This window comes from Nicotiana attenuata, unplaced genomic scaffold (assembly GCF_001879085.1).
Source record: "Nicotiana attenuata strain UT unplaced genomic scaffold, NIATTr2, whole genome shotgun sequence".
In the NCBI taxonomy this organism is placed as follows: Eukaryota; Viridiplantae; Streptophyta; class Magnoliopsida; order Solanales; family Solanaceae; genus Nicotiana; species Nicotiana attenuata.
Window position 1 is genome coordinate 239,120 of NW_017670359.1, and position 16,983 is coordinate 256,102.

Consider the following 16,983-nt stretch of genomic DNA (forward strand, 5'->3'; position numbering starts at 1 on the left):
ACGCCTGCAACGAGATATATGAAATGGGATCGGGTTGCACGCCTGCAACGAGATATGTGAAACGGGATCGGGTTGCACGCCTGCAACGAGATATGTGAAATGGGATCGGGTTGCACGCCTGCAACGAGATATATGAAATGGTATCGGGTTGCACGCCTGCAACGAGATATATAAAATGGGAGCGGGTTGCACGCCTGCAACGAGATATGTGAAATGGGAGCGGGTTGCACGTCCGCAACGAGATATGTCAAATGGGAGCGGGTTGCACGCCTGCAACGAGATATGTGAAATGGGAGCGGGTTGCACGCCTGCAACGAGATATGTGAAATGGGATCGGGTTGCACGCCTGCAACAAGATATGAAATGAAAGTGAAATTCTGTGTTTGTTTTCCTTATCCTTGTTAGTAATTGGATTTTGGTGCCGTGCACTTTCTGTTTGCTATGTTTATTTGTTGTTACCAAGTCAAGTGTTTTAACTGTTCAGATTCCTTTACCGCTGTGATCCTTTGTGAAGGAACCCCATCATGTTTTCAATACTTTGCCGTATTTATATACATATTTTTCAATACTTCAAATTTCAATAATTGTTTCATCTTCAATTCATTTAGTTACTCAATTAAATTTCCTTAAACCGTCTGAGGTTGTATTTTACTTAAAAATGGAATTTCTACTAAGATAATTTATTAAATTTCTTGTGAAAGGTAATATTTCATTCGATGTTGTACTTTAATTGAAAATGGTACTTTCTTTATTTAAATGATTTCTAAAAATAACTTCATCTTTTCTTGCTGAGTTTGGTTTAGAAGCTGTACTCCACTTAGGTTATGTAAATCAGACTCCTTGAACATGTTAATTGTATTGGTTACAGAACCTATGAACCGAGTAACATGAGAGCATTGTTGTGTAAAGTGAGATAGAAATATGCGGGCACGAGGTGCCGGGTGTACTAAAAGTTTGGTAATTGAGGTTATGATATGAGACATCGAGTTTGAGATGGTTGGAAATTGTGCATCAGAAACGATATGACTTATTGAGCTTGCATCGCCTTCCTTGTTTGAGTACATTTTTCTTTACTTGTCTGTGTTCCAGCTATGTTGGTATTAATTTATCTGGTTATCTTCGTTTCCACCCGTGTTTCTCTTTATTATTTCTACTGATTGTAGTTTGTTCTTTCCCTGCTGTTGATATTACTATGTCATTTTTAGATTGATAGTTTATTATCAAATCTTGTTCAATTTATTTGACCAGTAGGTGTCTGGACTGTTCCTCGTCACTACCTCACCGAGGTTAGTCTTGATACTTACTGGGAACCGCCGTGGTGTGCTCATACTACACTTCTGTACATTTTTATGTACAGATCCAGGTATTTGATCGATAGTAGCTGTGCGGATCGTTGCGGTGGAGACTCAAGGTAAACCTGCTACAACGTTCGCAGGCCTCGGAGTCACCTTCATTTGTAATTATTCCCATTTGTTCCTTTTGTTTCGGAGCGGTGATGTATTTATTTTGTGTAACTACTCTTAGAAAGGCTTGTGACTTGTACCACCAGTTTTTGGGAATTGTAAATTGTTAAGAGTTATTCTGATTAAAGTTAGCAAATATAAATGTTATCTCAGTTAATGTTAGGCTTACCTAGTTTAGAGACTAGGTTCCATCACAACTCCTTCGGAGGGATTTTTGGGTCGTGACATTCTTCTTTAGAAAAATAGAAAACAAATGAAAATTCAAATAAAAATATTTTCCTTTTACTTTGAAATTCCCAAAGTTCAAATCAAAAGAAAAGGAATTTTTAGAAGTGTTTCTTTCAAAAAATAAAAATAAAATCAAAATCGAAATCAAAAATCCAAAAAAAAATATTTCCTTTCTTCTTTTAAAGCATTTCTTTCAAAAATTCCAAAAAAATAAAAAAACAAAGATTTGAAAAAAATAAAAAAAATAAAAACATGTTTTCCTTTTGCCTCAAAGCTTTCATGGTCTGAGTGTTAAAAAGAAAAGAAAAAAAAAGAGTTAGTTTATTTACTCCATTCCCAATCTTTCCGAACTACGCAAGATCTGATTCGTGCGGCGTCATGATAAGTAGGCAATCCTCATTGGATTCGATCATAGCTATAAAATAAAACTGAGTGAAAAATATTTTGAAAAAAGAGAGAGAGAAAAAAATTGATTGAGTGAAAAATAAAGAAAATAGCGAAAAAAGGGAGCGACAAGAAATAAAGAGTGACAAAAATGAAGAAAAAAAAAGAAGAAAAAAAGAGAGTGCCAAAATAAAAGAGCTACAGAAACAAAACAAAAATCAAGAGTGATTAAAGAGAAGCAAAAATAAAGTAAAAAAATGTGCAGATTGAAAAAAGAAAGGGTTAGTTAAGGCCGGGATGAAACATGCAACTCGTTCAAACACATAGTAGAAACGTTTAACTGTTTAGGTGCATTGCATCCCAATATGCGATTTCCTATCTGTTAAGCGTCTCAAAACTAACAAGGTTGTTGGGTGAGCAAATTAGCCAGGTTCTGTTCAGGTGGTTGGTTTTGTTGGTAATCTGACTTCCCATCCTTACTTCACAACAAAGGAAAGGTTCCTATGGCCTCTGAAAGCCATCTACAAATCATCAATCCTGAGGATAGCCCAACACCGGCTATTCCACAACCAGAATCAGTAGATGCTGAAGAGAATAGGATGTTGCATCTCCGCATATTGAAAATGTGGGACGCCTGGTCTAATGGTAGGGAACCGCCAAGTGCAATCCCTAGGTTCCCTGAGTAGATCCCCAGGTCGGGTGAGGTTACCAACGCCCCTGTGCCCAACCCGCTCATCCCATGCGGGCACCCTCCAATGCCATCCAATGATCCTGGCATGCCTTCTGTGGTTCGCCCCCAGGCGCAAGCTTCCAGGGCACCTCCAATATTGTTCTCTGCAGCACCAGTCTGCACCAGAGCACAACCAACTTTACCACGGCCATATATTGAGCCTCCAATGTTCACCTTTCAGGGTCCACAACTTCAATCAAAAATAACATATGTGCCCCCGTACTCTTTCACTCAACCTCCGCAATATGATCTCTCGGTGGAGCAAGAAAAGGTTGTTAAAAATCCCGAGCAAGAGGAAACAGCTCGAAAGATGAAGATCTTGGAACAAAGCCTGAAAAACATGCAAGGTCTGAGTGGCCAAAAGAGTGTCTCATACTCTGACCTCTGTTTGTTTCCCCATGTCCACTTGCCAACTGGCTTCAAGATGCCAAAAATTGAAAAGTACGACGGGCACGGAGACCTGGTCGCTCATATGAAACGATACTGTAACCAGCTGAGGGGTGCTGGTGGAAAAGAGGAGCTTCTAATGGCCTATTTTGGGGAAAGCCTCACCGGAATCGCTTCTGAGTGGTGTACGGATCAAGAAATTACTCATTGGCACGTGTGGGACGATATGGCCCGAGATTTTGTCCGCCAGTTCCAGTATAATGTGGACATCGCTCCCGACAGAAACTCTTTGTCTAATCTGAAAAAGAAAACTACGGAAAGCTTTCGCGAATATCCTGTCAAATGGCGCGAGCAAGCTGCCAGGGTAAAGCCTCCAATGGACGAAATTGAAATGGTTACGGTTTTTCTACAGGCCCAAGAGGTGGACTACTTCCAAAACATGATGTCCGTTATTGGTAAGCCGTTCGCTGAGGCTATCAAAATTGGGGAAATGGTTGAAAACGGTTTAAAAACAGGGCAAATCTTGAGTCACGCTGCTTTTAAGGGCACATCACAGGCTACTCAGAATGGTTCGGAGGGTTTGATGAACAGAAATGGGAGTGATGAGGGAGCCATGATGGTTTCAAGCTCGAGGGGGGCCCACAGGTCATTCAGCCAATCATGTGTGCCTCCTATGGTCCCACCACACTATTATCCCCTTCAAGATGTTGCTTATGCCGTGGCACCGCCTTCCCATGCGGTGATGAACGTGCAACCTTACACGCGGCCACAACATTATACACAAAACTGAGCTCCACCTCCCAGAAATGCCCATCCTTACCAAGCTCCATATAATCCTCAACCAAATGATCCCCAATACTATCCTCGCCCAAGAGAGCCTTTCAGAAAGAACCAGTTCACCTCTATTGGTGAATCGTATTCAAGCTTGTTCCAAAAGCTAATCAGGCTAAATCTATTGCAGCCAGTGGCCCCAAACCGGCCAAACCCCAAGTCCCCCTCGCACTGAGCTGATGCTAGATGTGAATACCACTCTGGAGCAGTGGGACATAGTACAAAGGACTGTTGGACCATCAAAAGGGCAGTGGAAGATTTGATTGAAGCTGAAAGAATTGTTTTTCGGGATGAAAAAGCTCCTGATGTGATGAACAGTCTGTTGCATGCCCACAACATTGGGCTAATAGTCGGAATGATTTGTGAAGATGAGGAATTTGATCCGGCACTGAAGGCCATTGCAGCCATTGCCGAGACAGAAGAAAGGCCAAAAACCGGTCGCCATGCATGAAAGTTCCCCATCAAACGGGAGTCTCAGTAGCCAGTCTTGCTATCCTTTATGCGTTCGGATTATTTCAGGGTGTGATCCGGATGTTTTACTTTGTTGTCTTACTTTCCGATGTAAACCCTTCTATCTTTAAAATTCAAAAAAAAAATCAAATCAAAAATAAATAAATAAATCATTTCATTGCCCAGGAATGTATCTTTTCTTATTGCACTTTTCTTATTCTCTTTTTAGTTCTGATAAATGCAGATTTTAATAATATGACATGATTGCGTACTTCATGCCCAGATCCTAAAATGATGTCAGACTTTGAAATAATAAATCAAGAATTATATGGCACTGAAGATAAGTTTAAGGAAATAAAACAAAGAGTTGGAATAGCTAAAGGAAAATTGGCTCCAGATTGGAAAGATCCATAGATGGTAACAAGGGTACTGCCAGAGAGAGCGTTGTACGTGGGAAACATCAAAGGAAATGTCCCTGTAACAATTGCCAATGCAAATGCAGCCAAAAGGTACTCTGTTTGATCCTCCATATAGTATTAATATTCTCCGATTGGGATGACGAAGGCTTTCATTCTCGCTACCCAAACACCATTAACCCTTTTGTAAACCACTTGAGACGGTTACTCTTCTTTGATTACCCTCTTTGGAACCCGAAAGTGTTATTGAAATAAAAAATGAAAAAAAAAATGAAATGAAAAATGAAAAAAAAATGAAAAAAAAGAGAAGAAAAAGAAAGATACAAAAAAAGGGGGAAGAAAAGACAAAGAAAATGGAATGAAAAAAAGAGAGGAAAAAGGAAAGGAAAAAGAAAAAGAAAAATAAACAAAATAGAAAAACAAAAGAAAATCAAAAAACAAAGTTCCTTGAATTACGTTCGACTTGATTCCGAAAGGATACGTAGGCAGCCTCTCTCTGGGGTTTAGTCACACCAAAATAAAAATTTAAATTCCCCCAAAAGTTGAAACTGGGGCAGAAGTTATAATGGTTCGGCAATGATTTCGCCTGAAAGGTTCCAAAGTTGTAATTCAATCCAAATTCTTTTTACCCTAAATTTTGTTCAAGTCCTTCCGATTAATCAGTAAAGATGTTCAAAATTGGAGGATACAATTACTTGGATCTGATACAACCAAATGAGAGAAATGAAATGAGAGAGTCTTATTGGTGAAAACCCACAAGGGCACCGTGAGGCGACAGTAAGCAGAGAAACTAAAAATGAGAGAGTCTTGTTAGTGAAAACTCGCAAAGAGCACTATAAGGCGATGGTGAGAAGAGAAATGAGATAGGTTAGCTGGTGAAAACCCGCAAAGGGCGCCCCTGATCGAAAAGAGGATCCTCACAGCCATCGGCATCTACAGAGTCCTGGCAAGGTTTCTCGATTTTGAGGCAAAAGTTGTGATGAATTTCTGAAAGTCGGACGGTTTACACGGATCAGAAATCCAGTGCAAAAGGCATGTCATGTTCATTGAAGTCTGCATGCACTCCAAATAAGTCCTTCTTTCCTTTCCCGGAAAGGGACACTTCTTGTTTAAACTCGTTCTCCATTCTATTTTTTGTTTTCTTTGAATCCCTTTCGGTCAAATACTGTTCCAAAACTGAGGCAAAGAAGGGATAGCAAGATTGATTTACAGGGTTTTGTCTGATACGAGCCAATACACAAGAAAGCACCCAGCCTCGTCAGGGGCATCAAGTCGATCTCGATCGGCCATGGCGGCCAAAATCAAATTGAAATGCATATAAAGGCAAATGAAGTTGAAAAGGTTGAGTCCCACGTGACTGACCGTCTCGGCAAAGGTTTGAAAATCCAAGGTACCCCAAATGCTCTGAAATTGAAGTTGGAAGAAAGAAGCCAGAAATGAAAGGCCTATGAAGGCGAAATAAAGTTGGAAAAGGTTAAGTCCCACGCGAATAGCCGTTGCGACAAAGTTTAAGGAGCCAAAAGTTCCCCAATGCTCTGAAGTTAAAAAAAAAGAAAAAATGAAGAAAAAAAACAAGTCAGAAGGGAAAGGACGAAGGCAAAATAAAGTCGAAAAGGTTGAGTCCCACCGACCTTCAGGGTCAGAAATGCAATTGGTATTCAGGAAACAACCAGTTGCAGTTGAAAGTATCATTAAAAAAAGTCGACCAAGATCAAGTGGTTGAAACAATCAAGGCCACGAAATCAACCACCGTTTCAAACTAACAATTGTTCTTTGTTTGAAAATAGGAAACGAGTGCAATCCAAAAGCAACCTTGCAAGAAGCAGGTGCAACCAAAAAGAAACTGCGGGCTAAAAAACAGCTTTGCAGCAACAACCCAAAAAAGGAAGTTTTCCCCATATTCTTTCCCGCATTTTACTCATTCTTGTTATTTTTAAAAAAAAAGAAGGAAAAGTTCAAAATCATGGTAGTATAGGGTCTCCGATCCCTAGCTACGTTTTCCAACATAGGGTCTCCACTCCCTAGTTGATGCCAGCATAACCTGATGCCAGCATAACCTGATGCCAACATGGGGTCACCATTCCCTAGTTGATGCCAACATAGGGTCTCCATTCCCTAGTTGATGCCAGCATAACCTGATGCCAACATAGGGTCACCACTCCCTAGTTGATGCCAACATAGGGTCTCCACTCCCTAGTTGATGCCAGCATAACCTGATGCCAACATAGGGTCACCATTCCCTAGTTGATGCCAACATAGGGTCTCCATTCCCTAGTTGATGCCAACATAGGGTCACCACTCCCTAGTTGATGCCCACATAGGGTCTCCACTCCCTAGTTGATGCCAGCATAACCTGATGCCAACATAGGGTCACCACTCCCTAGTTGATGCCAACATAGGGTCTTCACTCCCTAGTTGATGCCAGCATAACCTGATGATTTTTCGATATAGGGTCTCCATTCTCTTGTTTATGCAAGCATAACCTGATGACCTTCCAACATAGGGTCTCCACTCCCTAGTTGATGCCAGCATAACCTAATGCCAATATAGGGTCACCACTCCCTATTTGATGCCAACATAGGGTCTTCACTCCCTAGTTGATGCCAGCATAACCTGATGCCAACATAGGGTCACCACTCCCTAGTTGATGCCAGCATAACCTGATGCCAACATAGGATCACTACTCCCTAGTTAATGCCAACATAGGGTCTCCACTCCCTGTTGATGCCAGCATAACCTGATGCCAGCATAACCTGATGACAACATAGGGTCACCACTCCCTAGTTGATGCCAACATAGGGTCTTCACTCCCTAGTTGATGCCAGCATAACCTAATGCCAACATAGGGTCACCACTCCCTAGTTGATGAATTTCCAACAATAGGGTCTCCAATCCCTAATTGATTTCAATTTAGATATAGGATCTCCACTCCCTAATCTCTTTTTCCCAAGGATACACAATCCTGATTTTTATTGCTTTCAATAATGAAGTAGTATAGAGTTTTGGTTACAAATAACTCACGAAATTTTCCTAGTGAAAATTGGGGCAGAAAACTTTCGTTTGTTTGTTTGTTTTGGTGTCTGAGTAGGTTATACCTCGAGACACAGGGTTCGAGATGACCAAAAGAAGAAGTCTCAATCCAGAATAAAAAAAAAAGAAATAGAAAAAGAAGTGAGCTCAAAGTGCAGAAACGGAGAAAAGATATGAACTGCTCAAGACATGATTGAAGTCACAAGCTTTGCATGTCTCGTCTTGATCCGATAAAGCTGAAGAAGATTGAACCATCACCTGCAACTAACAAGCATCAAGATTCATATCATAGTCCGCGTGAAGAACCAGCCAAGACTCAAGATCAAGCTTCAGAAGACTCATAGATAGGAATCTTGTAACTTGTAGCTAATAGGCTTAGTTAGTTTTTATTTTTTATTTTTGCCTTTAGTGTAATAAGGAGATCAGCAAGCAGCAGCAACAGCAACAACAGTGAAATCACAGCTTCTTGGTAGTTCTAGCTACCAAAACTTCCAGAACTACACTGACTTGATTCCTTTATAGCCAATAATATGTAGGAAACCTTCGAAGCAAGGTTCGGTCAGACTTTTTCAAAAAATAATTCCCATGGAGTTTCAAAAGGGCAAAAATTACTCGTAATTGCTCACTTTATCTTTGCCCAAAAACTCTTCATGTTTCTGAGCAAAGAGGGGCAGCTGTGAGCACCTAATATTTGCCCCGCATGGAAATAACTCCTAAAAATAGACCAAAAATAATTTTAATAGATTTTAGGAGTTTTTCTTTATTTATTTGCATATCATGCATGTTTAATATTTTAAAATCATAAGAAAAATCATAAAAATTGTCACATTTTAATTTCATGTCATCTTAGGTTTAGTTTACATTTTTAGGAATTAGTCACTCTTTAATTGTTAGAATTAATACATAAAAAAAACTAAACAAATTATTTCATGCATTTGTTAATATATAAATAGAATTAATTTTGCTAATTAGATTTAAGTTAGGTTTTAATTTAGGATTTAATTTGTTAGAACTTAAAATCAAAAGAAAAAGAAGTAGATTTGGTCTTTTAAATTCGTTTGGGCCAGCTTAATATGAAGCCCAAAAATCCCAAATGCTTAAACACATCAGGCCAGCCCAATCCCATTGTATACCCTACCCGCCTGGCCCAATAACCCAACACCTCTCATTAAAACCTCCCCCTTCCAAAAAAAGACCTAGAAGATCAAACCTCCCCCCTAGCGTTGTTTCCCCCTCTCCTTAATTCTTCTCTCATCTTCAACAAGATGAAGATAATCGGACCCCCCTCCCCCTCTAAAAAAAACCTAGACGCTCCCTCAAACAAGAACACCAGGAAGTCTGTTTTGGACTAATTCTTTTAGTTCCCCCTGTTAAAAATCTATCCTTATCCATGTTAATTTCACAACCTTTTGATATTTTACAAACAAACCACGGATCTTAGGAAATTAATCAACTCATGAAAATCGTAATTTGCTTTAGGCACGATTAATAAATTATCGTGGCCATGGGTACGATTCCCGTGGTATGGTCACGATACGTAAATCCCATTCGGGTGTGCATTTCATGTGACCCGACCATAACTTCGAACAATAATAAAATAAACATGTTGTAGATTGTGGGTACGGTTCCCTTGACGCGATTCACAACGTGTACAAAAACAAACGAGTGCGCGACATCGCGACTTGTTCAAAAAAATTCCATAAATACTAAAAGTAGTTAAATAATTCCATAAAAGCGGTAAAAGTTTGAAAATGCACAATAGGTTTAAAACTCGTAATAAATCAAATAATGAGGCCAATTATTAATAGTTGAGCGACCGTGCTAAAACCACGGAACTCGGGAATGCCTAACACCTTCTCCCGAGTTAACATAATTCCTTACCCGGTCTTCTGTGTTCGCGGACCATAAATAAGAGTCAATTTCCTCAATTTGGGATTTAAAATAAACCGGTGACTTGGGACACCATAAATATCCCAAGTGGTGACTCTGAAATAAATAAATAATCTCATTTCGAATAATGTCACTTTAATTGGAATCCCCTATCCCCTCTCGGGAAAAAGGATGTGTGATAGAGGTTTGTGGTGGAAGCTTTTCTATCACATCAACCTTTGTACGATCCACCTCAATACCTTTACTTGACATTAGGTGTCCCAAGACTATACCTTCCTGTACCATAAAATGGCACTTTTCCCAGTTGAGTACCAGATTAGTCTCGATACACCTTTTCAAAACTCTTCTCAAGTTCACAAGACAATCATCGAATGAGTTCCCCACCACTGAGAATTCATCCATGAAAACCTCCATTATCTCCTCTACCATATTTGTGAAGATGGCCATCATGCACCTTTGGAATGTGGCAGGTGCGTTACATAGGCCAAACGGCATTCGCCGAAAAGCATAGATTCCATAAGGGCAGGTGAACAACGTTTTCTCTCTATCTTTCGGGGCAATAGAAATCTGATTATACCCCGATACCCATCTAGAAAGCAAAAGTGAGACCTCCCTACCAATCTATCTAGCATCTGATCAATGAATGGGAGTAGGAAGTGGTCCTTCCTGGTAGCCAAGTTCAACTTCCTGTAATCCATACAAATTCGCCAATCTGTGACTGTTCGTGTAGAGATCAACTCGTTCTTCTTATTTTTCACTACCGTCATACCTCCCTTTTTTGGTACACAATGCACTGGGCTAACCCAGTTGGTGTCAGAGATGGGGAATATGATTCTCGCATCTAACCATTTAATCACTTCCTTTTTCACCACTTCTTTCATGTTGGGGTTCAGCCTTCTATGTTCTCTGGAAGGTTTGTGCCCATCTTCCAGCAGAATCTTATGCATATAGAAGGCCTAGCTGATCCCCTTAATGTCTGCAATGGTCCACCCAATTGCAGTCTTGCACTCAGTCAGTACCTGCAAAAGTTGTGCTGCCTCCATATCTAACAAACTAGCTGAGATAATAACAGGTAAAGTTGTGTCAGGTCCTAAGAATGCATACCTGAGATGGGATGGCAGTGGCTTCAGTTCCAACTTTGGTGGCTCTTCTATTGACGGCTTAGCTGGAGGAGTTTTTCTTTCCTCTAAGTGCAAAGGCTCAAATTCAAGTTCCCTTCTCCAAAAACCTTGGCCTTCAAGAGCAAGTATCACTCTGCCAAGTCTTCACCATTAGCTTCGTCTAAGTTCATGAGACAAGCTGCTAGAGGGTCTTTAATGCTCAAAGCCTCATCTTCCTCCTCCACGACTACATCCACTGCATCTATTAGAGAGCGATTAGCAAATTCACTTGGTCTCCGCATAGATTTCTGCACGTTGAATGTTATCTCTTCATCGTTTAATCTTACCTTGAGCTCTCCAGTTTCACAATCAATTAAGGCTCTCCCAATGGCCAAGAATGGCCTTCCCAAAATTATGGGAATTTCCTCGTCAACCCGACAGTCAAGGATGACAAAATTTGCTGGGAACACAAACTTCCCAACCTGTACTAATACATTATCTAGAATCCCAGAGGGCCTCTTCACTGTTCGATCAGCCAGCTATAGCAACATAGACGTGGGTCTAGCTCTTCTAATGCCTAGCCTTTTGTAGATAGCTAGATGCATAAGGTTTATGGTTGCTCCCAGATCACACAGTGCCTTAGTAAATGCAAATTTGCCTATTGTGAAAGGAATTGTGAAACTCCCTGGGTCAGACAGCTTCTCAGCTATGGGTCTCGTTACAACCGCACTGCAAGTCTGAGTCAGTGTAACCGTGGCCAAGTCTTGAAAGTCGAACTTGCGGGACATCAAGTCCTTCATCATCTTCGCATAACCAGGCATCTCCTTTAACGCATCAATCAATGGAATGTTTACCTGAATTTGCTTCAACATCTCCAAGAATTTCTTGTAATTCTCATCTTTCTAATACTTGACCAATTTGTATGGGAATGGTGCTGGAGGTCGCTTCTTCCCTGTGATTGATTTTTTTTTCTTGTTCAGGCACTGCTTCTATTGTCGGCTCCGGTGCAACCTCCATCTCTTTCACAACCTCTTCTTCTTTGTTGGTGTTCTCTTGCGCATGTTGTACCGTCACCTCAGTTAACCCTACTGAGTTGTCTAGCTCAACGGGTACTGGCACCAACGTCTCTATCGTTCTGCTTTCACGAGCAATTTCTTGCTCCAGATCTAAGTCTCTACCATTTCGGAGACTCACTGCCATCAGCTGCTTCGGGCCCTGCTCTTTTGGATTGATTTGGGTGTCTACAAGTAACGTCCTATGAGGACGATTATTTAGGGCCATGAAAATCTGTCCTAATTGGATCTCAATATTCTTTATCGCTGACTCGTGTGAGTCTACTCTGTTAGTTAGTTTTCCAGTGGACCCAATCACTTGCTGTATAATTCCCTCAAGTTTAGCAAACATATTCATGTCTCACAATCCGTTGTTGTGGAGGTTGTTGATAGGCCTACTGCTGATTTTGCTGGTTTTAACCCTGTTGCCTTTGGTAAGGCACCATTTGGCCCTGTGGTCGCATAGCCCCATGATTTTTGTTGTTGTTGTACTATTGCTAAGGTAGTCTATATTGTTGATTCTGCTGACCCCAATTCTGACCACCTGGTCTCTGTCCCCCGTAGTTGGCCACATAATTCATGTTCTCCTGATATTGTTGGTTATTACCTTTAGCACTCCACGAGCAGACATATGGTTGATTAATGCATGATGTACATAAACCCCTATTAGTTGCATCAAATATGTGTACCTACTGCTTCTGGCCTGATTCGTCAACCTTTTTTGTGAGGATGCTTATTTGTGTCAGTAGAGTGGCCATATTTTCAGCTATGGAGTTAGCCGGGTCTAGAGCCACTGAGTGAACCACAGGAGTGATTGGAGCGTTTCTTGTTGTCCATCATGAGTTTTGTGCCATCTTGTCAAGTAGGATCTTGCTCTCTCTGAATGTTTTGCTAAAAAATGCTCCTCCTGCTGAAGCATCAACATTGGCTTTCAAACTATCTGCTAAAGCCATGTAAAATCTCTGCCCCAACATCTGCTCCGGAATACCATGATGTGGACACGTAACCAGCAGACCCTTGAATCTCTCCCACGTTTCTTGTAGCGTCTTAGTTGGTTTCTGTCTGAAGCTCAATATCTCATCAATTTGCTGAGCAGTCTTGTTGGGTGGATGAAATTTGTTCAAATATTGCTTGACTAATTCCTCCCAAGTAGTGATGGAGTTTATAGGGAGTGAATTAAGCCAAGTCTGAGCTGCTCCTATCACTGAGAATGGAAACAACAACCAATGTATTGCTTCTGGTGTCACGTTGTGTTGCCTCTGCGTGGCACAGATTGACAGGAAATTCTTTAGATGCTGCTGAGGATCTTCAACGTATGACCAAGAGAACAGTCCCTTCTTCTGCAACAAATGTAGCATGTTATTTGTGATCTGGAATGAATCTGCTTGTATCTAAGGGACTACAATGGCAGTTGTTAAGTTGTCAGCGGTGGGTTGTGCCCAATCATATAGTGTTACTTCTGGCATAAGAGGTACCACACCCTGATCGTTTGGTTCATTCACGCTGTTTCTATTGTTTAGATTATCGTCTTCCATGTCTGGTTCAATGTTTTCGGTTGAGTTCTGTTGTTGTTTGCCTTTCCTATTTGCACGATTCAATGCCTTGAAAACTTTCTCAGGAACTGATAGTGCTTCGAGCAATTCTCCAATTCTTGAGGAGTTTCTAGGCATGCACCTGTAACAACCACGACTACCAACGTTAGAATTTCAATGGTCAGTTTAAATTGAAGAAAATTGACTACACTAAGAATTTTTGCACTTCTTTTTAACTGCAATCTATAACACTGTTAATTCCCCGGCAACGACACCAAAATTTGATCACGCCCAACTATGCCTTATAAAAAGGACAAAGGGATCGCTGCAAATATATTACGGTTAACAAGTCCGAAGTCGAATCCCACAGGGAATTAACCTATCAATCACAGTTATTGGACTCACAGAAATTCACGTATTCAATTTTCAGAGATATTTGAGTAACAAATTGGGTGTTTATGAACTAAATATTACGTAGTAAAAAATGCAGTAATTAAGAACTAACTATAAACGGTTTGTAAGCAAGAACGGGAATGATCTAAGGTTATGATTTTCCTTGTCGTCGGAATCCTTTCCGCTATGCTTGCTATAAATTTGCCTAAGTCTTCTCTATCGATCATGAGCACTCTGACTGTCGTAAATCTCTTCCGAGTAATTACAACAATATACTAGACATATTCTCCCGAATTACGCTAGCTAGCTTTAAGTACAGCTCACTTAGATCGCACCCAAGGTTTCGTTATCCCTAATCCCACCTTTAAACCCTTCGTATTGATCCCTCATATACGTTAGGAGTGATGATGTTCAACAACTACTTAAATATGCACTCTCTCCCGAGTAATGCACACTAAATAGGAACAGCTAATTGAGGGACCTTCAATCAACAGCAATAAGCATATTGTTGAACAAATAGAGATAATACTACGGCAAATCTATATTAACATAACGAGAAAATCATCCTTCAACAGGTTCCATCAAAACCCTAGATTAGGTATTTAGCTACTCATGATCATAGTAACACTTTCCCAAATAATTTGCATAATCGAATTACAAATTAAAGATGAAGGAATGAAGAATTCGATGATAATCTCCTCTGGAAATGGCTCCAAACGTTTTCGCCCTTCCGAAATAGTTTCCGTAGGTCTCTGGTGTGCCCAAAGTCCTCAAAATAGCATTTTTATATGTATTTATACCAAGTAGGGTTGGGCCCAGACGAAACACCCTTTCCTGCGAGAAATAGGACTTGGCTCTGTAAAATTTGTACAGGCGCGCCGCACGCTGCGACGCACAGTGCGGTAAGCTTGTGGGGAAGTTCAGAGAGCTATTTTCTGACGGACTTTTGGAAAATTGCACAGATGCGGCGCACGCTGCAACGAACTGTGAGGCGTAGCAGTGTAATTTTCTCAGAGTGAAATTATTTCATCCTCTTTTGACATCCAGACTTGGTACACAACCTCCGAACACGATCCCGGCTTAATGCATTGGGCTTTTACTCAGACTTCAAAGCTCCAGATTGATCGATTTAGCTCCAAATTAACTTTTGAACTCGGGATCACTTCCTGCAAGGCATAAAACACGTACTAAGTGTAAATCACTATCATTTGAGCTTAAGCACACGTAAAAATGCAGTATTTGGAATGTAATACTACGGCTAAAACACGGGTTTCTAGCCTAACATCAGCTAGTAGGTTAAGACGATGTTATGTGATAGCTGGCTAGTTAGTCAATAAGATGGCTATGGCTATTTATGTAAAGCAAAGTTAGTTAGAGGAGTTAGTAAAATACTGTATATATACACTACTCTGTATTGTACGTAGCATGTAGAAGAAATGAGAAACTTTTAGTGCTTTCTCTCAAGTTCTCTTCTGCTCATCTCTCTCTCTCTACTCTAATTTCGTTAATCTCTTCCTTCCATTGATAAAATTGACAGATTCTTGCAAGTTTTACCGCACGTCACATTAGTTTATTTGAAAGATTTAGATTTAATCGAGAGAGGAGCCTGAATCGGAAGTATAAGCTAATCGCCTATTGAATTCGTGAGAATCGATAGATCCTCAAGAGTGAAATATAACAGTATCAAATTCAGAACATCTATCTTGCACCTATCATGTTAAAACCCTTATTTCTTACATTGATAAGAAATCAACTCTGCTAATCTCTAGTTATTTGCCGTTAATTGTCAATTGCTTACTTTAGTAGTTAATCGTAGTTCGTAATTAGTCCAATCAAGTTTTGATCATCCTGAATAGCAGTTAAACCCGTAATTACTAGAGCATTATTTAAATCCAATTCTTGTGGAAACGATAATCATACTATACTATATTTGGCTAGCCATCATCAATTTTGTGTTGTGTTTTGTGCTCATAGTGGCGAGTTTATGTTTCTCTAATACAAAAATCATAGAGTTGCTATTTAGTTAAAGTATATGTGTCTCTACCTTATGATTCAGAGGATAAAGGAAAGGAAAGGAAGGAAAGTGAAACCAAATATTAGGTATAGATTGGATTTGTTGGATCATGAGAGTTGTGAAGGAATTTTGTTAATCAAAGATTTAGTTAGAATTCTACCATCTTCCTTTATCCTTCGATCGATGATCTACGGGAGATTGGTCGCAACCACTGAGTTAAGATCGAATGACCTTATTAAAGTGTTTGTTGATTGTCCTCAAAAAGATTTTATGACTTAGTGTTTGATTGGTCTATAGAAAGACAAGCAAAACTTGATCATAACTAAGCTTTAAGCGACTGAAATTGTGAGAAACCTTGGCGTACACCAATAAAATTATTTATCAGTAGAAATTATTGAATGATAACTTTTATGAGCTCTTGAACGAGTTTACACTTGCATAGTTGTTTGTGAAAAGCTCATTGTGCCGGACGGCGGTGTAACTAAAATGAATTTAATTGATATATTATTTTATAAAGAATTACTTCGTCCGTTTTTAAAGTGCAGCATTTAGAAAAAGCAAAAATAACTTTTAAAATTTGTATTTTTAAATATATTATAATATTTGTGGGGTATCAGAGTTTCTTATCAAGAACAAAATAAAAAATTTAAAATTAAATTATTTTCAAAATTTAAAAAAAAATATTCTTTTAGAAACAGAATAATTTAACCTAAAATAGAATAATATAAGTAGGGTCATATAAACTAAAATGTATGAAATAGATTACATTATCATGAAAATTTAACCTAATATAGCATTTTATTAGTGTATTATATTTTCTAAGTTGCCATACCAGATTTCGGCGGTACTTTTTTATATGTCAACTTTAGCTGATGGTTTATTCAAGGAGCCCGTTTGGATTGGCTTAAAAAAAAGTGGCTTTTAAGTTAAGTGCTTAAAAGCACTTTATAAGTGCTGGAACTTGTTTTATAAATAAGCAGTTACGTGTTTGGATAAAATTGCTGAAATTGAAAAAAAGCTGATGAAGTATTTGGTAAACAAGTGTTGGTAAGCACTTTTTCTTGTTAAAATGACTAAAATATC